At 38.6% G+C, this 21,439-nt stretch overlaps 1 protein-coding gene across 5 annotated transcripts in view; it reads left to right on the top strand.

Annotated features, from left to right (window-relative positions):
* The window catches only part of LOC129763196 (band 4.1-like protein 4), a 518,162-nt gene that overhangs the window by 136,757 nt on the left and 359,966 nt on the right, over positions 1-21,439 (top strand). For 4 of the 5 annotated variants that reach the window (XM_055762029.1, XM_055762030.1, XM_055762031.1 and 1 more), the window contains exon 2: positions 6,072-6,152. The gene's annotated coding sequence lies outside the window, so the exon portion shown is untranslated. The remainder of the gene's footprint in view (positions 1-6,071; positions 6,153-21,439) is intronic. The other variant, XM_055762028.1, reaches the window with a different exon arrangement.

Here is a 21,439-nt window from a genome sequence, read left to right as displayed (position 1 = left end):
TATTGAAACGCGATCGTGCGTATATACCAACAGCATCAGGATACGACGAATTTGCTCAATAAAGGGTGTGTCACATCAAATTGCATCACGGAAAAAACGCTGTAGAAATTCGCCCAGTAGACCGATCCTTTTGAAAATTTTAGACAGTAAAATAAAAACTATTAAACAACTTTTGGCATTTTCTTTTTATTCATTCTTCGAGCCTAAGCCCGTATGCTCGCACCTTCCTCTTTACCCCGTCCATAAGGTTCTGTACAACGTCAGGTTATAGTTTTTTTTTTGAACAGAAATCCATTTTCTCTTGTAGTCCGCCTTCGATTTGACAACTTTTGGGTTCTTCCGGAGGGCCTGCTTCATAATCGCCCAATATTTCTCTATTGGGCGAAGCTCCGGCGCGTTGGGCGGGTTCATTTCCTTTGGCACGAAGGTGACCCCGTTGGCTTCGTACCACTCCAACACGTCCTTTGAATAGTGGCACGAAGCGAGATCCGGCCAGAAGAAGGTCGGGCCCTCGTACTGCTTCAATAGTGGTAGTAAGCGCTTCTGTAGGCGCTCCTTAAGGTAAACCTGCCCGTTTACCGTGCCGGTCATCACGAAGGGGGCGCTCCGCTTTCCGCAAGAGCAGATCGCTTGCCACACCATATACTTTTTGGCAAACTTGGATAGTTTCTGCTTGCGAATCTCCTCCGGAACGCTGAGTCTGTCCTCTGCGGAGAAGAACAACAGGCCCGGCAGCTGACGAAAGTCCGCTTTGACGTAGGTTTCGTCGTCCATTACCAGGCAATGCGGCTTCGTCAGCATTTCGGTGTACAGCTTCCGGGCTCGCGTCTTCCCCACCATGTTTTGCCTTTTGTCGCGGTTAGGAGCCTTCTGAACCTTGTATGTACGCAGGCCCAGCGTTTTTCCGTGATGCAATTTGATGTGACACACCCTTTACAATGAAAAGGAGCGAAAAATTGCATCGCAAGCCCCACCTCTGTGTGAATCTACAGCCAGCCAAATCGAATAAATTTCACTCGCTCCTTCCCGAACCGATCATCCATTTTCTAACCGGGAAGCAAAGCAGAACTGAAGGACCGAGAACATAGTCGTGGCGCCACTTGTCGGCGTTTGTCGGAGAACGCGAGCAGGAATGAAATCTGCCTTTCTCAAGGCATCGAGAGAAGTTTAGTTGAGGTTGTCCCCAAGGACTTTTCTCAAAACTAGAGACAAATGGACTGTTTAAAATTTAAAGTCTTTATAAATCAGCACGATAACATCAACATAGCTACAGCGCCAAAATCGTCAACTGAGTCGGCAAACGAGTTTCAATTTTCGTGGGATCTGAAAGGAGAACTGTTAATTTTCCTGGCAGAGGAGAACCGTAACCCGATTCAGTACAAAGTAACGTAATGGCGGCGATGGTACAGATACAGATGAAAATCCCCTGTGGCTGCACAGGCAGCAGGTGGCAGTGTGTCTGGAAGAGGAGATGCATTGAGTGCGATGACGATAAGGACACACATTTCGACATATGGTCAACATGTTCTCGCAAGAACAAAAATAAATCCATTCCATAAACATATGGCGCTTTTCAAGGCCTCCAAACCATTTACTAATGAGTCATTTGTATACAATTCAATGCAATAGTTCGATTCACTCTAAACAGATATCCCAAGTGATTTGAGCAATTTAATGTTTTCTAATTCGTTTGCTGGGGGAGAGCTTCTGTGATTTTTTGGGCTTGTTAGAGTTTGTTGACATTCCAATCGATAATCCAATTTTCACGAATTTGTCCACCGGAGATTATGGTGGAACGCTGAATTGCGACAGGGTTCGATATAGAATCAGGGTATGGAAAGGAGTGTGCTGAAAAAGGATCATTCTGGTTAGGTTAATGTTAAGTGGTTAATCGAACGATAATAAAAGATTGAGGTAGATTCGTGCGGAAGCTCTTATGGGTTCCGAACATTATTGGTTTTCATACCATTAGGTACATAGTGTTTTTGTACGATTGCGATTACGTTGTCAAAGATTTATAATGGTGGTGGTGGAACAAATATAAAATCGCCTGTGGCAGAAGCAAATGTCTAGAAGAAGAAATACATACTGGCAACAAGGACACAAATGTCGTACATTCTTCTCACGATAACAAGAATGAATCAATCATCTTCAGTTGTTTTTACACAGCCACACAAACCCCTCGATCCTGTTCTGAACCACGACCAAGTTCAAAAGAGTTGAATTTTATGTATTTCCCTGTATCAATTATAATTCAACACTTATTCTTATCCACTTACGAGAAGAACGATCAGCAAATATTTTAAATATCCATTCATCCATTCGTTGAGAATTGATTCAGATGCAACTTCAAATAAATATTTACTAACCAATCGTAGTCCTACGTCTACCTTGCGGTTCTATTATAGATATAATCTACCACTAGTTTTTGGAAATGGAGTGTGTTGTAGTGTGAACATTAGCTGTGTGAACGGAGAAGTCATCTCCGTATGCTGTCGTTGTTTTAACGTAGAACTACGTTTTTCATTAAGGGTGCCAAATCAGAAAACAAGTCACGTTTTTATTAAATAAAGTTAACGTTAATAACATTTGTTGCCGCGAATGGATTTTGACGATTTATCCACCAAACGAATCGGAGATTCCCTAAGATTTCTTTGCTATGATATACATTACAATCCCCAGATGTGTAAATGGTTTAAATTGATGAAAACTAGAAGTATTTCCATTTTTCCATACATTTGTTATGCTCATTTGTGTGCTTACCTACCCGTGCCGTCAATAACGAGCAACTTATCGACGAGCAACGAAGGGGGAATATTTGCTAGAGTATAAATAGTGGATCTCTGCTGAGGAAAACTTTTTTGTGGGGTGCTTGATTGGTGAACATCGTTTGCTGGACGAGCTTCGGCGAGAGATCGAAGAGCAGCTGAAAAGAAATTTTTGTCAAAAGCCCTTTTCAAGGCTACAATCCACCAAAAAAAGGGAAGGCAAACATTCTGTTTCGTTCTATACTCGATGCAATGAATTGCAATGTGAATTACAAAAAAGGCCAACGGAATAGCGTTCTAGATACATTTACAATGCATTGACATGAAACGAATTACGACATACGATCAGTTTGTGTATTCTTTTACGAGGGCAGAAATGAATCATCAATTAATCATCGTCAATTGATTCTATGAAATACCGTGTTCGGCAATCGGTTGTTGGATCGCTTCCTTGATCTTCCTGAGGGTAATCTTCGAATTTTTCTGAATTTCTCGAATTCTCGTATCGGTTCCGGAATCTATTCTACGCTTCCTTCCCCTTGCTTGGACGATCAGCTACTAAACCATAGGTTTTGAACTTTGTCCCAAGTATGGTTACCGCTGTTTTGCTGCATCCATACTTTTCACCAATCTTACGATGTGATTCACTTTTCTCGTATAACAAGTTTTCAGATCTGAAAGGGAAAAGTTTTAGTTGCCGTCGTATTATCCGAGATCAACAAACACTTGGAAATGTCAAAACAATAAAAAACGAGGGTTACTCAATGAGAAAATTGCATGAACATGAAATATTTTTATGTGGGCACTTTTTTATGTCACACCAATTTTACAAGACTTATCATTTAAAAAAAAATTGTAAGGGGTTGAATCTAGGACACGATCGCATTTTCGACGTAGAATGCAGAACGCAGAACGCGATCATATTATGCAATCCACTTGTTTAAAACTTCGAATATTATTTTAGAATGCATCGAAATTTTTGCAATATATCATGTTCATCGTTACAAATATTTTTGTTTGTCCCTTTTGTTTATTTTAGGCTTATTAGCATTTTAGCAGTAACAGAGCCGAATTTTAATCGTGTACATGTCACTTGTTTATCATATCTATAATTAGCACATACACAGTTGCCATTTCTCGACGTTAGAGTATTCCCTTCTATACCATTGCATATGGTACACATTTACACAGTAGTCATTTAGGCGTAAGAGTTTTCCTTCTGTTCTTCCATCATTCAGTTAGACCGGACAGCAGAGACAGTTGATTGATCATTGTTGAGTTAATTATAGAACAGCAGCCCGATGTGTCTTGCACAGCAGAGCAGTTGTATGGATGAATCGATCTTATTTCGACCGTGGATCGATATCCATTGCTGATGATTGTTGCGTGGACGTAGTTATTCTGTAACAACACAAAGATGGTCAATGAGGGCCCTGAGTTTTGAACTCATGATCGATCGCTTTCTACGCGCAACCAAAGTGGCTACGGAGACCCCCACAAATAAATTTGATGAACGTCCTTTTATGTTTGATATAATGCCTAGGACTACCAAAATATATGAACGGAAGAATTGTCAAACGATCATTGTATTTTACATTTCCCTCTGAAATTATTGCACTTCTCATGTTTACGTAGTTCTCCAACCACGAAACTTCATTCACCTCTAGTACCTGAAATGAAGATTTTCCCAAGCTTTTCAGTTTGAAAGTACGTTTAAGGCAAGCATATTCCGGTCTGTACAACGACAAGCGAGTACAAAAGAACTCAACGCCAAAAAATACCCCCGACTTGCATGTATTTGCAAAGCGGATTCCCCCAGGCACATGAATTTTGAAGTCCGTGTTAGGGAAACACAGTTCGGTGGGAACAAAAATACCCCCGACTTGCATGAAAAATAACATTTTGTTAATTGTGGTAGACGCATAGAAATATTTCCCATAAATTGATGCAAACATCTCTCCGATCTATTAAGAATTGTTCGAATTATAAGTATTCGAAATACGGGTATGATTTGCACACAAATCGGCAGAACAAATATATGGGAAAAACGAAATTCTTCCAGTTTTCATGAATTTTAACCATTTAGAGATTGAAGAATTGTATGATATAGCATATCAAACAAATCTTAGAGAATTTCCGATTCTCTTGGTATGCAAATCATGAGAATTCGTTCACAGTGAGAATAGTTATTAACGATAACTTTATTTCATAAAAACGTGACCTGTTTTCTGATTTAGCACCCTTCCTGAAAGACGTAGACATCAATGACGTCAAAAAAATTTCCAAAAATTTCTATCAATAATTGCCAAAATGCACATGTATCTTAAAAAGAATAACATTATCACGCTTAGCAAAAATATCAATACAATTTAACCCTTGACGTTCAACATCGAGTCTCACTCGATGTGAAATGATTGTGCCAAAACGTACAACATCGAGTGTTTTTCTCTCGTGATGCGTCATATCACAAGGCGCTAAGACGCTCAGCAGAGAAGTGAAATAACTCAATGCGTGAGCCATCGAAGCGTTTGCATTTGGTCGGTTGTTTCAAAAATTTAAATCGTACGCGAAGGGGTTTATGAGTTTTCCAATGAATTCAGAGGTGAAATGTGATTACCAGAAAAGTGGGAACTCCATTTTGGTGGTGACTGTACACTATGTTCAGAAAGTACCGTTTTTTTTTTATTTATATGTACCGTACATGCGGTAACCGGTTCATTTATTTTTTCTTATGTTGGTACAACCTTAAGACGTACATCTGTCAGGTTGTAGTGCCATACGATCATTAGTGTTTGCCTGTCCGTCGCCAATTCTTGGATATTTCATGATAATAACTCGCCATCGTACCGAGCCCGAATTGTACTGAATTATTTGACCAAACATCAAGTAAATACCATCAAGCAAGCAACGTATTCACCTGATATGGCCTCGTGCGACTTTTTTTTGTTCCCCAAGTTGAAGTTGCCACTTCGTAGAAAGAGATTTCAGTCGATCAAGGAGATCGAAAAGAATGCTACGAGGGAACTAAAAGCCATCCCTTCGCCGGCTACCAGGGATGCATGGATGACTGGGTCAAGCTTTGGCACAGGTATGTTGATTCAGGTGGATCATATTTTGAAGGAGATCAAATAAATTTGCCTGAAATTCAACTCTATTTTGTTTTATTTAAAAATTCCTGGTACTTTCTGATCGTAGAGTAGGTTAACAAAAAGCCATCCGCAACAAATTGAATCATAAACGTTTAAAATATGTCATCAAAATGTGAAATCTTTCTAATAAATTTATTTCTTTCTCTTTTCCCAGGAAGACGTGGACCTATGTCGAAAAGCTGTCAATTACTTTTTTTGTGACCTAAAACGCTTCGATTATTACGTTGAATCCAAGGTATATAGTTTCTCCAATTAACCCCACAAACACTGATGTGATGTGATCAAATTCAATGAGCAGTTAGTGTAAATAATACAATTAACCAAACTAAATTCACACGTTTTTCACCAAGCCAGGCTATCGAGTTTAGGTTGATAATAGCGTTGCATGCAATTATTTTCACCAACTTCTTCACATTGTCTCCCTTTTGAAGCCTCTATTCCTAGTCTCTTCGAAATCACCGCGCGAATTATCAAAGATCACCAACGAGCAAAAACGTTCAGTTTTACAAGAGATTAGCTCGTTTCTAATTTCCGCCCTCGGAGGCGCTTTGCTAATCCTCCTTCATCAAGTTTTCCGGTAGAGGTAGTAAGAGTAGCAGCAACAGCAGCAGCATCAGCCGTCTCAAATTGGTGGATAATTATCTGCACCGTGCCCACTTCTCTAATGGAATAATTTTTCCGTCTTTGGCGCTTCTCTTTCCTCGGACTAGGGGGCGCGCAGCGAGCGCCGTCGTCATTTGTTACGACGAATCGAACATCTCTAACAGCTTCTTCTGTGCTGCTGACATCAAACACGAGTCTCGACAGTATTTGCCTGTCTGTATTAGAGCCCAGGGAGTTCCATCGTTGACGGAGCCCAGCACGGGTTTTCGCTGCCGTATGGCATTATGTTTCTGTGGTAAGGCTGATCATATGGCCATTTGATGGAATAGCTAAAAAAACGGTTGAAAACCTGAGACCGCACATAAAATGTGCGAACATGTAGCCGTAGAACTCTCATCTCTTCTTCAGCACAACTCCGAAGAGTCGACAGGAAGCAAGCATACCGCCCATTCACACCATAGGTCACTTAATCAACACATAAAAGCTCGAAGTTCAAGGTATCTTGCTCTCCCACCCTTGAAACTGTGGATAAAAACAACATTTTATTTGCCGTTTCTTTCGTCTGCCTTTCTTCAGAAAAAAAAAATCAATTAAGTTTCAGCTCACATTTCGATCGTCTTGTGAGTTTTGTGAGTGTTTTTGAGCTTCTTTCTTCCATTTTTTTCTCGTCTCTTTCTCCAGATTCATTCATCCACTCGCTCCTGCTCATAGTGATTCTGTCGCAGCGCCAAAGTGCAACGTTTATGCAGGTTCGCACTTCTGGGAGTCGGTCGCTATAAATCTCGAAATAATGATCAGATCAAATTAAAATCACATGAAAACGGACCCAAAACACACGTACCCGCTTTAGGTACACACACCCAGACAGAATAATGACACCCTCTTGTCTTTTAATGTCTTTCCCGGCGTGTTTTGAATTTTAATTCCACCCCAGCGTGACCCACACCGGGTTATGTTTGGCACTCCACAATTTTGAACTATTGCGGTTCGAGTGTCTCATCACCACCACCGCACTGCAATCAATCGCAATAGATCGTTTGAAGGCGGTAGGATTCATTGGACGCGAGAAGGCGTAAATTAGTTGAACCCTCCGACAGACAGACAGAACGTAGTTCCAACCAACATAAAACATGACGTATGCTCTCGAACTTCAATAAAAAAACGCGAAGAACCATCTCCGCCGGAGTTCGCTCGTCCCGAACAACACGGGGCGGACACACCTCACGCTGCGACCGAAATTTCACCGCCGAAGCCGCTCGAACAGCTGGGAAAATGTGAAGGCATAAATAATTCCGTTATTTACGATGACGGGAAAAAAGTGAATAAATTTTATCACGCTCTCCTTTCACGTGGCACCTCGCGGTTGGCAGTTCTTCATCCGGCGGATGGATGGTTATTGCGGTTTTTGTTTGCTGGCGTGAAAACGAAAAATCATTTCATTAGGCAACAACACAAATGCTGGAAGAAGTTTTTAGCCGACTGACGTTTGGAATCGGTTTTGATTTGTAGGAACCTTGTTGTTTACAATGGCAATATCTTTTTGTCGGTGTGGAGAAAAGATTACGGCTAGACCACGGCACCTGTAGGTCTAATTCTTCGCTTGTATTACATAAAACCATATCCCACTGGCTTGTATTTACACAAGTAGATCTATCGCTCGAACAGCATAGAGCAATTTCACGCCATGCTACCGAAAATCACAATTATCATTATCATATAACCAATCAAAATTACGACTGATTTTTCAAAAGGGCGTATTCAAAATCATTAATCTTTCTTTAAAAAAATCGTAACTCAAAATGCAGATGTCCAATGAGGATATGATGTTTGAAAAAATCTTTAAAAAAATAAATTTAATATTAAAACTTTTATATCCTCAAACACCCCATTTAACATAGTTTATGTATTTTTTGTACTTGATTAACAAAGTTAGACGTACAGTGTACCGTAGTGAACTCACCAAAATAGAGATATGAATTTTTGAAATTTTTTTGCTGCGTGAAATCGTAACCATTGAGGAAAAGCAACATGAAAAATGAATTCCTCATGCGATTCTACATGAAAAACTATACAGTGCGAGAAATTCCTATAAGCGCACATGTATATTTTGGCTGTAAGATTAACTAGATATATATTTCCAAAATATTTTCATGGGATTTAAATGACCTTTGAACATCAAGTTTATCTTGCCAAGAAAAGTCCCAATCCTATTCTCAACAGTTATTCAGAATGAGAAAAACGTGTTTTCAAGGTAGAAATTCTTATAAGCGCACATCAGACTTTATTCTCAAAGAACGATTTATACATGAAAATGGCAGCATTCAATATTTGGTTGGTTTACCATTTTTCAGCATAGTTTCATAGACACGGTTTGGCATTGACTCAATCAGATTATCCAACATTTCATGTGGAATTTTATTCCACTCGTCCCTTACACATCTCTCCAACTCACGAACTGTTGCAAATTGCCGTCCACCACTGTAGACTCGCCTTGCCAGAATTCCCCAGAGATTCTCGATGGGATTGAGATCCGGGCTACGAGCTGGCCAGTCCATAACCTGAATGTTTCTTTCGGAAAACCATGACAATGATTTCTTGCTTACGTGAATGGCAGCATTATCCTGCTGGAAGATGAAGTTGTCGTCCATAATGTCTTCTGTAAATGGCACCAAAACACTGTCCAGTAGCTCTACATAGTTGTCGGAGTTCATCCTTGTCGAAATAGTGGCGATAGGAGTCTTCCCTTTTCTTGAAAACGCAGCCCACACCATGAGACTTCCACCACCAAAATTCCTGCTCAACTTCACTTCGGGATTTTTTCGTAGATCATGCCAATAATACGCGCAGCAGTCGGGACCATCAAGATTGAACTTTTTCTCGTCGGAAAAGATCACTTCATCCCACTCTGCCTTCCAATCCATGTGCTGTTTAGCGAAATCCAATCTTGCTTTAAGGTGAAGGTGGAAGCTAGCCATTGTAGTAGTATAGGTAAACCCACGTGTAAAAAATGGGTTAAAAGTGTTTGTGAGAGAAGAGCAAAGCACACGTAAATAGATCAATTCACTTACTGACTGTGTGGCGCTTCATTGTCACGGGTCTTTGAATACATTTGAAAAAAACAGGAAGTGGGTTATATCTATGGTATAACCGCAAGGGTGACGTAGGACTATCGTTGATTTAGAGATCATTTGTATGAAGTTGAATCTGAATTCATTCTGAATGAATGAATATTTGGAGAACTTCGAAAACGAGAGCGTTACGTTGGAGGCACAAGGTTTTATGCATCCAATATTGGATACGGAAATATCCTACTGATGGGGAAGAATAATCTTCAGAAGCTATCCTGTTGATTGCGATTGATTGAAAAATCACAAAACCTAATGTATTTGGTCACAGTGTTACATGGATAGAAAACATTAAAATAAACTCTTTCATATGAATGTAATTTTAAATTCCCAGAGGAACTGGCAGATTATTTTCAGTAACGATTAGATATTTCCACATTTTCCTCGATACTGGAAGCCCACCAGTGGTTAATGCTAACTCGATAACCATCTGTTAATAGCACTTGATTGAAACATATTTGGTCACAGTGTTACATGGATAGAAAACATTCAAATAAACTCTTTCACATGAATGTATTTTTAAATTCCTAGAGGAACTGGCAGATTATTTTCCGGATCTTTCTCGATCCAAACGGAAAGAATTCCGTGCGTGTATGTGTGTGTGTGTAGCGGCTGCTTCGAGATCTTCCCGGGGAACCGTTTGTAGCATCAATCTCCTCCTGATGGATTCCCTTCTGGCCTAAGGTGCACAAACAGGCTCTTGGTGACACCGTTCATCCGCGCTTTCATGATAAATGAAGAGCTTCACAACAGCGACAACATGCTCCAATCGCTGTTCAATTAGAACTGAGTGGATTTCCGAGCGGCGCTCGCTTATATACCGATTGGTGATTTCAATAGCCTATTTTGAAAGCAAATTTAAGACTATTGAAACAAGTTTTTGGATCAGAAAGTAACAAGTATAGAACGCGTAGACATTTTATCTTTCGAATGAAGTGTTTATCATACCATTTCGTTCAGTTGTTTAGGAGCTATTAACACTCAAAATCTCGGTCTCCGGCGTAACGCTTTCGTTTTCGAAACTTTGATTTTACACCCCGGTATAGAAATGAAAGACGTAGTCCTACGTCAAAAAAAATTACAATTCAATACTGAAGTTAAATGTATGAAAGATATGTTCCGATGAACAATTGCAAACATAAATATATATAGAAGGTGCATTTGCATATGAACTAAAATTCTAACTATACGCGAGCGTAACATGAGCAAATTTATAACACATGCGAATTGGGGCTCTTTTGATATTAACATGTTCTTCCGCATAGTAACTCGATGCTGATCATTCCTTAATATTTTCTTTCGTTGGTCGTATTGTTTTCACACATTCACGTTGGAGAGCCTTAACCCTTCTCTTCGTTGGCCGAGGCATTTTGATTGAATGTAATACTTTTCCGTTTATTGTTTTTGAAAGCATAGGCAGCCGTGGCAGTGTTCCGAGCTTTGCAATACAATTTTCTTACCCAATGTTAAAGTTGCTAAAACTTACATTATAGACCCATTAAACGTAAAAATAATTATTGTATTGATATTAACACAATTTTATGCTATTGATTCTCATGACATGAAACGCTATGACTCAGGAATAACATTTTATTGAGTGGTTTTGATAGCTGTTTCGATGATGTTGTCTGGCACCAGTGTTGAAAAAATAACGATGCTTTCACCTATACAAACAAAACCATGGCCGAAGATTGAAAAATGAAAATCTAATTTTCAGAGCACTTGCTCGAGTTTTCCGACGTTTTTCACTATACAGTGCGACAGCTGATGAAAATTTAATATCTTGTGAGTAATCGATTAGAGTTTGGTTGATATTACTTGATGGGAAGTGTGCGAAAACGATCATTTTCTTCACACTGTTCCGCAAAATTATTGATTTTCGGGCGAGGGGTGAGAGAGGGAGATGAAAGAAATGAGCGCCATTGTGGCAGCCATTTGTGGCTAGCTTCCACCTTCACCTTAATGTGCCTTGGGGTGAGGTTTGGTTTCTTTGCCTTCTTCGTGTAAACCAGATGTCCAGATCCTCGCAAAATTTGGGAACCACGTCGTTTGGATATGGGAAGGTCCAGTTCTTAAATCCTTAAAAACCGCGCTGAATCTGGTATTAGCAAAATGGAAAGAGAATATCGAGACGAAAGACACTATATTTGCGGTATTTCTGGATCTTAAACGCGCTTTTGAAACAATTTCTAGGCCCGTATTGTTACAAACATTGGAGCGCAATGGAATTGTAGGAATGTCGTACAAATGGTTCGAAAGCTTTTTGTGCGACAGAACTCAAAAGACTCGTTTTAGTGATTCTTTTTCCGATCCCATCGGCAACTCACTCGGGGTGCCGCAGGGAAGTGTCTTAGGGCCCGTTTTGTTTATTTTTTACATAAATGATCTGCGACGAGTTTTACGATACTGTGACATTAATTTGTTCGCGGATCATACTGTCCTGTTCATCGCAGCTAAGGATATGAAGGAAACCGCGGATCACATAGACGAATATTTGCATTATCTGGCTCAGTGGCTTAAATTTAAACAATTAAAGTTAAATGTTGGCAAAACAAAATACATGCTCATTTCTGCAGCAAACTTCAGTATTGATGTAAATTTTGAAATAGTTGGTGAGACATTAGAACGCGTAAAAGAAATCTAATACTTAGGAGTTATTATTGATGACAAGTTAACCTTCAAGTCTCACATTAATAATGTCATCAAAAGGATTGCAAAGAAGTACGGCGTTTTGTGTCGTTTGAAGAAAGAGTTGACAATAAACAGTAGAATTAAATTGTGTAAATCATTGATTTCGCCGCACATAGATTTTTGCTCGTCGATCCTATTCCTTGCAAATAATACACAACTAACGTGATTGCACAACTAACGTGATTACAAAATAAAGTAATGCGTTTGATTTTAAGATGTAGTAGATACACATCCTCTAGTTTGATGTTGGACACGCTACAGTGGCTATCTGTGAAGCAGAGAATCTATTACTTGACAATGGTGTTCATCTTCAAAATTTCAAACAATATGCTGCCTCGATATTTGTGTGATCGAATTGAAAGAGGAAGTGATGCTCATAGATACAATACAAGAAACGCGGATGATGCAAGAACACCCAACTTTATGTTTAGTAGGTCGCAGAATTCGTATATTTTTTTTCAATTCGATGCCCAGAGAAATTAAACGTGCGGCAACAATGGCAGAGTTTAAGAAAATGTGTATTTCACACGTAAAATCTGTTTTGTAAACTGGTTTTATTAATTTTTTTTTCTAAATAATTAATTTATGTTTTCAATTGATTAAAATTTATAAAATCCATTTACAGGTTTAACTACCATGTTCGTACTGATGATGATGATTTTTTTTTGTTTGTTTTGTTAATGTTTGGAAGTTTGAGGCGCGTTTGATGGGCCTGGATTATGTTAAGTGAACACTGGCAGAAAACTGATACCTAATGAAATTTTTATGTGGGGTCTGAAGTGGAAACTGGAATGGCGATAGCTCAATCAGAATTGTCGTAAACTATCGTTTTATCGGATGGTTATATCGAGTATTTCTTAATTGTGGCAGATCTCTATCATGTTCTAAGTAGACATTTTTAGATATTGGGTTCAATTCCCAATCTGTCAAGGATCTTCCCGGGTTGGAAATTTTCGTGACATGCCTTGAAAAAAAAACTTTGGGCCTGAAGTTGAGATTATTATTATGTTAATGTCGATACAGATAGGACCATTGTTTTTCTTTTGCAGTTTTTGCCTATTTATAACGTTCGATTGATAGAAATTCATGCCTGTAACAGATTCGCTTTGATTTTGGTTGTATAATACTGTTCTCTTGATTGGGTTAAACATTGATATTATCTATTAGACATATCGGCCAGTTCAAACCTTTGTAGGGATATGAGGTGGGTCATCATCATCATCATCACCATTTCTTTATAGTGAAAATAATGTTAGTGAAATTTCTATATGATGTCGGAACCTTAATCGTGATGTCCAGCAACAGTAGGGATGGGAAATCGGTTCATTTCAGTGAGCCGCTCAGAGCCGCTCGTTCTTGGAAACAAGCCGGATCATTTGAGCGGCTGGATGTCTTTTTTGAAGAAACGATTTTTTCGGATATGCACGGAAGGAAGACTTGAAAAATAAAGTTTAGATCATTAATTAGTGAAAAAAATATTACTTTATGCTAGGTTTTCTCTAATAAATTGATCATTGCATATTTTTGTTTATAATCATAACCTTTTCGATTTTATGTGATGAGAGTCTTTTCCGTCTTCCTCTGTCTCTCACATGGCAATGAAGTCGCTGCATTCCAGCGTTCTTTTCAGAACGATTTCACCGAGACGAGGATGAATAAAGATTCTTTCATTTCTCCCAAGCAGAGGGTCGCTTATTCTTTCCAAATGTGGTTCAGCTAAATATTTGTCCTGCTTAACTACTGCATCAGCTTCTGGGTCATGTAAGGCTTGAAGATTGTCAACCAATGCATCGAACTCCTCGCACACTGATGACCGCGCTCCATATGACTGCTAACTTCTACTTGTTTGATTATTGTTATCTTTTAGTACATTATCTGTATTATTTATATGTTTCATCACAATGAAACAGTTTAACTTAACATGTTGAGCCCCGTGTCGGTCTCTAGGGACTGACATTGAGCTTTTCGTTAGAAAGACGTTGACCACTGGGACAGGAAATAAAAAAAAACCATGGTTTGTTTTCGAATGTTTTACGATACGTGACTAATTTATAGTCGAATTTCCGACTGTTATCTTCTAATACTATAAATATTTTTGGAAGCCGGCACCGACACTGATATAGTGCAAAAGCTCTTGATGCGGACTGAATGAAAAGCGCAGCTGATCCGTATCCGGAAATCCGGATCAACGTGATAAAAAGTTTATTTTTCTTTTTTAATTTTTTTCTAAATTTCTGTGTCATTTGTACATTTCTCTACATTTGAACCATTCTACTTTTTCTTTAAATTTTGTGGCGGCGGCCGTTTTGGATTTTGATTTTTTACAAATAACTGTGTTCTACTAGTCAAGACATTTCATTTGATACCCATAGTGATAGGGTTTTGAAGAAAAATATACATCGCCATTTTGTGGTGACGACCGTTGTGGATATGATTTTTTCACAAATGTGTTCTACTAGTAAAGAATTGTTGCATCAAGGTAGTCCCGAATAGAATTGTTACAATTTGATGAAGTGAGAGGGTTAAAAAAATCGTGCCATGGCGTACACGACTCCAGCTCTTCTGATTATTTGAAACAAAAAAAAAAACGAACAGATTCTGAATCAGTAAAGATGCCGCTATCGCAGGTCAGAAATATGTCTTTTGACAACATGGTGACCGTTTGAAGAAAATATGCCACTTTTACATTTTTCCTTGCGTTTTTGAGAATCGGATAGACAAAATAGACAAATTGAAAAAAATTAGATTTTTTATTGATTTATGCGACAAAGAGATGCATATAGATGGGATTTTCGAAAAGTTGATTCTAGAGTATATCCTTGAATGCCTAAACTCCAGAAATATGAAGATATTTTATTCCAAATATCTAGACTAGAATATTGCCTTAATCGAATATTGACAATAAAGTATGTGATTTGATCATCCCTACATAATCTATTCGGGATATCTTGATGCAACAAATACAACTACACTGATGATTCACTCATATTTACGCAAATTTCGTCTGAAGCTCTGTGGAATTGCTGTCGGAAAATAAAAAGTAAACAAGGCTGATTCATTCGATCTCGTCGAAATATTTGCCAATACATTGAGTTGTTTGTTTGTCGAGCTTCGTTTTCGGCATAGTGAAAAAGATAGAAATGATAGAAATCATGAAAAAGCATAATACGCTGGGCACAGTAGAGCGCAAATCCAGAAGTAGAAGGCCTCGTAAAACCTCAGTTCACACAGATAACCTTATTCGCCGCTGGGTCGATCAGATTCCGATAAATCTGGTCGAGTGACCTGGGAAGAGTTGGGCCTCGACAAAACTATTCGAACTGTCAGCAACCGACTTCGTGAATCAGGTCTAAAAAGTTTCTTCAAAAATAAAAAGTCTTTACTACGGAAAACCAATGTCAAATAGCGCTTGAATTTCGCAAAAATACAGCTTCTCGCCCTACTGACTTTCGAAAGAAGATTGTTTGAACCGATGAGAGTAAGTTTCAGCTAAAAACCACGAAGAAACGTCAGCGAACTCGTTGTCTGAAGTCCGACCTTCTGCTTTACTCAAGCAATAGTTAAACAGGGAGAAGGATCGCTGCTTGTGTGGGGCAGTTTTTCCTGGAATTGGGTGGGCGATCTTGTCAAGTTCGATGGAAAGATAACTGGTGGATCCTGCGTCAAACCCTACATCTTGGAGGAAAACCTAAAGCCGTCGCTCAGGAAAATGAATATGAAAGGCTATATTTTCAACAGGACAATGACCGCAAGCACACCTCCAAAACTGCGGAGCGCTATTTCCAGTCAAAAAAAGTTTAAAATGGTTGAGTGGCCACCCCAGTCCCCAGACCTCGACCCCATTGAACATCCATGAAGAGTACTGGATGAAAAAATTCGAGGGGTTGTGTCCGAGGATGTAGGACTACGCAATTTATTTATTTTTTAATTTGTTGATTTGTCATTTCGAGTATTATTTGCAAATACGTCGAAATTTCATTAATAACTCTTTAGCAAAAAGTTCCGGGACCCTGAAAATGTTTAATGGTTTGCGTGGTTTTGTAAAATCATTCCGAGAAGCAACGATTCTTTCTTACCTTTGCAAGAAAAATACACTACACCCAGGTTTTTTCACGCGGTTTTTTTGACGTAGGACTACGTCTAACCGGAAGATATAGGGGGTGAAATGGAAATCTAGGCACTGAACAAGTAGGAAAAAATGCAAGATTTGGAACGCTTATAACTCGAGCATTTCTCAATAGATCGGAAAGGTTTTTGCATCAATTGATAGGAAATATATCTACGCATCTATCATAACGAATAACATTTCATTTTTCTTGAGATAAATAATTGAATAATTGTGAAATATCAAGTATTGTCAAAATGCACTATGTGCCCATTTTTGATTGGTCCATTTTGTGCTCCTCAAATCGTACCGACCAAAACGGGCAACCAGAGCAGCAGCGAAATAGAATGAAGCACGATTGGAAAGGAAAAAGAAAAAATTAACGAAACATTGGTCGCAGTCTCACACATGCGTAACTCTCGAGCCAGCCAGTCAGCTTAAAAATCCCCGCTCCGCTGCCGTAACGATCATTCTCATTCAAACCGTACACCACATCGTTTCGCATCACATCACATTAACAAACCAACACAAGCAGCCATGTCTGGACATGGTAAAGGAGGAAAAGTGAAGGGAAAACGTGTTGATCTGGAGTTCCCCGCAAGGGTAGCTAGGCCGAGCGCGTTAGTACCAGTGCACCAGTCCACCTAGCCGGCGTTATATAGTTTCGGCCGCCGAAGTGATCGAGTTAGCTGGCAAAGCTGCTCGCGACGATAAGAAAACCCGCATTCGGAACAGAACACATTCGGTTCGGTGGACATCAAGACAACAACAGGCAGTTGCAGCGAGTGGCGAGTGGCAAACGCAATCGCAAAATGGCATCAGGTAGCAGAAGAAAAAAGTTTGTTCTTTATACAAACTGCTTTGGTGGCAAATCCAGAACAAGGCGGCATCGAGGGCGTTCGAAATGGTTTTTTTCAAAACCACGAGTACTAAGTTTTCTAAATTGGAACCATTCCTTAAAACAAGGCGCTTTTCAGGGCCATTAAACCTTCCAAAAAAGAGTTTAGGAAATACAGTTCAATGCTTTCTAAAACAATATCCAAAATAATAATAAAACACAAATTGATTTTTTTATAATTTGTTTACCAGGATATGATGAGTATGTGAATTTGGCAGTTGTTCTGAGCTTATTGATTTTCACCAATTCTAAAATTGCTTCTAGATTGAAAGTACAGTAATTTACACTTATCTCGACATTTAGCTAATTGGACGGACCTGTAATGCGACATATTTAGTTGGACATTTTTGTTAACATAGAGTTCGGGGTCCAAATTATGACCCCACATTGAAAGTCGACACTGTACCACTGTCATCGCAAATGTTCAATTACAGGTGTGAAAGCTGTGGCGATTGGCAAATGCAATCGCTAAACATAAAGGTTTAGCCGAACAAGATGGGGATATCGAGAGATAACAAAACAATAAACTCTTTAGATTGAAGATAATTTTGTGATCCTGAAAAGAACCCTTTTTAGCCTGCATGTGAATCCAACGAGCGAACAAATCGTAATGAATGTATTTTTTTGCCATCGCTCTCTTTTAACGCTCATTCGTTCGTCTCGTTGGACTCGCCCCTCTGGCTGAGTCTGCCGATTTGTCTCTATCCTGTGAGTGTGTACCGCTAGAGTATAAAACACGCGGACCCCAAAAAAATATCTTATTTTCTTTCAAACCGTAAACCCGTGTGGTTGTACGGCATCGGCATCCTGGACGTAACAAAGGAGGACAAGTTAAGGGAAAGGCAAAGTCTCACTCGAATCGTGCAGGTCTCCAGTTCCCTGTTGGTCGCATTCACTGATTGCTCCGCAAGGGTAACTAGGCCGAACGGATTGGTGCCGGAGCACCAGTATACCTAACAGCAATTATAGAGTATATAGAGGCCGTCGGAGTGCTCGAGTTGGCTTGCAAAGCTGCTCACGACAATCAGAAAACCCGCATCAAAAACAAAGCAGCTTCGGTTCGGCGCTCATCAAGGCAACAATTAGTTTCAGTGAGTGGCAAAGTGTTTCTCCGGCACGTCGCATTAAATGTAATTTACTGAACAACATGTCACAAGCTGGATGGGAAGAAATTTTCCAACTGTGAAAGCTGTGGCGAGTGGCAAACGCAATAGCTAAACAGGAAGGTTTAACCGAACAAGATGGGAATATCGAGTGATAACAAAAACACAACACCAAAGGTTCTTTTCAGAACCATCAACATGTTCATAAAGAGTAAACAGTAAACTAATCCATTATTCAGGTAGATAGGTAGGTATTCACGTAGGAGAAGAAAATAAAACAATATATTTAAAATATATATTTAACAAAAGCTGTCCCCTTTGTATAGTCCTACGTCACTCCGGTTATGTCCCCGACATTACCCACCCGTCTTTTTTGCGTGGTTTTTTTTACGAGGTGTTTTTTACGCGGATTTTCCAATTAACGCGGTACCAGTGCAATATCACATCTCCCCCTCAGCTCACTTTTTCTCTCATGTTCCCTCAGAGCATACAGTCATACCTCGATATAAGGCAACCTCGATATAAAGCAACCTCGATATAACGTAAGTCGATATAACGTAACTTTTACCTCGATATAACGTAACTTTTTCAGATGTCTTAGAATTAAAAATGAACAATGCAGAAATAGTTTTTGGAGTATGAGTTATGTTTCCAGTAAGTTTTCAAACAAATAAGTACCGTAAAATGGGGTTGCATTGGTATTTTTCTCAATGCTTTGAGAATATGTCCTATATAAACCAAATTATATTACGTTTCATATTTTCAAAACAAGTACTGTCCTAGTTGAAACGGAAAGAAATAAAGCTCAAAGTTTTTAAAATATTTAAACTTATTAAAATAAATGTTTCATGTGCAGTTTTCATTTTGGATCTCAATCTGGATGACGGAATTATTCAATAAAGTTGAATTAAGTTAGTTCTGGAAACTTCCGATGCATATCGATACATGGTTGAATTTGTACCTAATGGACATTTCACCAACGTAAACAATGACGCCGATCGGTACATTTAGCTGATTGAAACATTTCAGGAAATATGTTTATCGATTCGTGTTATTTTTACCTGAATTTATTTCATTATTTTTTAAATAAAAAAGAACTTATGAAAAAGCAATGCACGATTTTTTTCCCCATACGAAATACACATGCCTTCAACATGATATTCTTGGGCGGTGTTCACTTAGTATTATATGGCATTTTTGAACTTTTAGCATAACATTGAACATGTTTGAAGAACAAAATTCAGAGGTAAGTAAGTAAGTCAAACATAGAAACTACAAAATAAACATTGATACTAGAGATGAAAAGGATATCTGGTCTATCTGGCCCATATTTTCTATCCGGACGGATACCGGATATTGGGAAAAAATCAAGAATTACGCATTAACACAACATAAATCATAACAAAATAGTTCATTAGCAAGCTAGTTTAGCATAGCAAAACCATTAATCCATAATTAAAAATGAGATTTTATTACTGAATTGCCAAATTGTTTTGTTTTTCAAATTAATATTTACTCATAACATTAATTTATGATCAGTACTAAAAATTACCCAGTGGTAAATTATGATGAATAAATAATAAATTTTCAGATGTTGATGATCATTTTGCTTCGTACATCAGACCAACTTTAGAGAACAGTCTTCGCTGTAATAATACTGCCAAGAGCTGAAAGATAAACTCTAGCAATCCTTGCCTTCGATTGATTGCTTAGGTTTTATTGACCACCAAATTACGAACCGATCGCAATCGTCATTCACATTTCGTCGATTTCGATAGCAACGGGTTTTTTTTTTCCTGAACGCGACACTAACTATTATTTTCATTTGCCACTTCGTTGAAAATGTCCCAAAAGATGTGCCGCGATTTTCGTGTACCGTTTTGTCTTAAAGTCTGAATAGTCTCAAATTCCGGACACTTCACTTTTAAATGTAAATTTACTGAACTTTTATGTTATAAATAATTTTATAAAAAAATCCTGACATTCTTTGTGGTATGGGTTTCATTTTGACATTATTTACAGGTATCGATACTGTCTATAAATTATAATACTAAGCATTTGCAAAAAAGTGACTGTCAAAACCAGCGATGAAATGTTCTCAAAATTTGAATCAAGTTTCGAAGAGCAAATAACATTTCTTGGGGTATAGTATTTTTCCAAAGAAAAATATGTTATTTGGTTTAATTTTATACATCGATCATCTGAATCGGTCTAGTAGCTCAAAGGTTATGATTTTTAGAAGAAAATTGCATTTTTGCTGTTCGGAATTTGAGAAAAACGTAATCAAGCATATTTTTAGTTTTTCACCATGAATATGTTTTTGTAAACCAATTTTATGGTGGACAAATGAAAGAAAAGGCTCTATTGTATCCAAAAACCACATTAATTTCGCAAAAAAGTACCATTTCGAGTAATGAGACACTGTTTAACACGTTGAGCCCCGACCAAAGTAGGAGACCGACAATGAACTTTTCATCCGGCCCGTGTCGGTCCCAGCGAATCGATAATGGACTTTTCTAAATATCATTTTGTAACTTTGTCATTGCCGTCCCCAATGTCGATACTCTCCGAACGAGAAGTCTACTGTCGATCCGGTGAGATCGGCGCAAAAAAGACGGAGAATACACTGTCAGTCCCCAGGGACCGATGCAGGGCTTAACGTGTTAATGGCCAACAAAGCATAAGTGAGAATTTGAGACAAAGCGGTATAAGGTTTGATTCAGTTTCGTCTCTTTTGTTTCATTTACAGGTCTTGAAGACGACAATGAGCTGTTACTCTCAGAAGATTCGTCGCAAGATATTTGATGTACTCCAATAACATTGCCAGCAAGAATGTTGACGTTTGAAGAACTCCTAAACATCTTCTGATCTTCTCCTAAGTAGTTAAATCCTTATCAGAAAAACCCTGTTGAAGATTACTTGCGGAAAACTTGAACCTCTTTTGAAGGATATCCACGGAAACGGGAAATTTATTCATAGTTCATTATTTTTATATAA

The sequence above is a fragment of the Toxorhynchites rutilus genome, chromosome 1 (genome assembly GCF_029784135.1).
Source record: "Toxorhynchites rutilus septentrionalis strain SRP chromosome 1, ASM2978413v1, whole genome shotgun sequence".
Lineage (NCBI taxonomy): Eukaryota > Metazoa > Arthropoda > Insecta > Diptera > Culicidae > Toxorhynchites > Toxorhynchites rutilus.
Note: the sequence above shows the minus strand (reverse complement) of the source record. Positions and strands in the feature narration are given on the sequence as shown.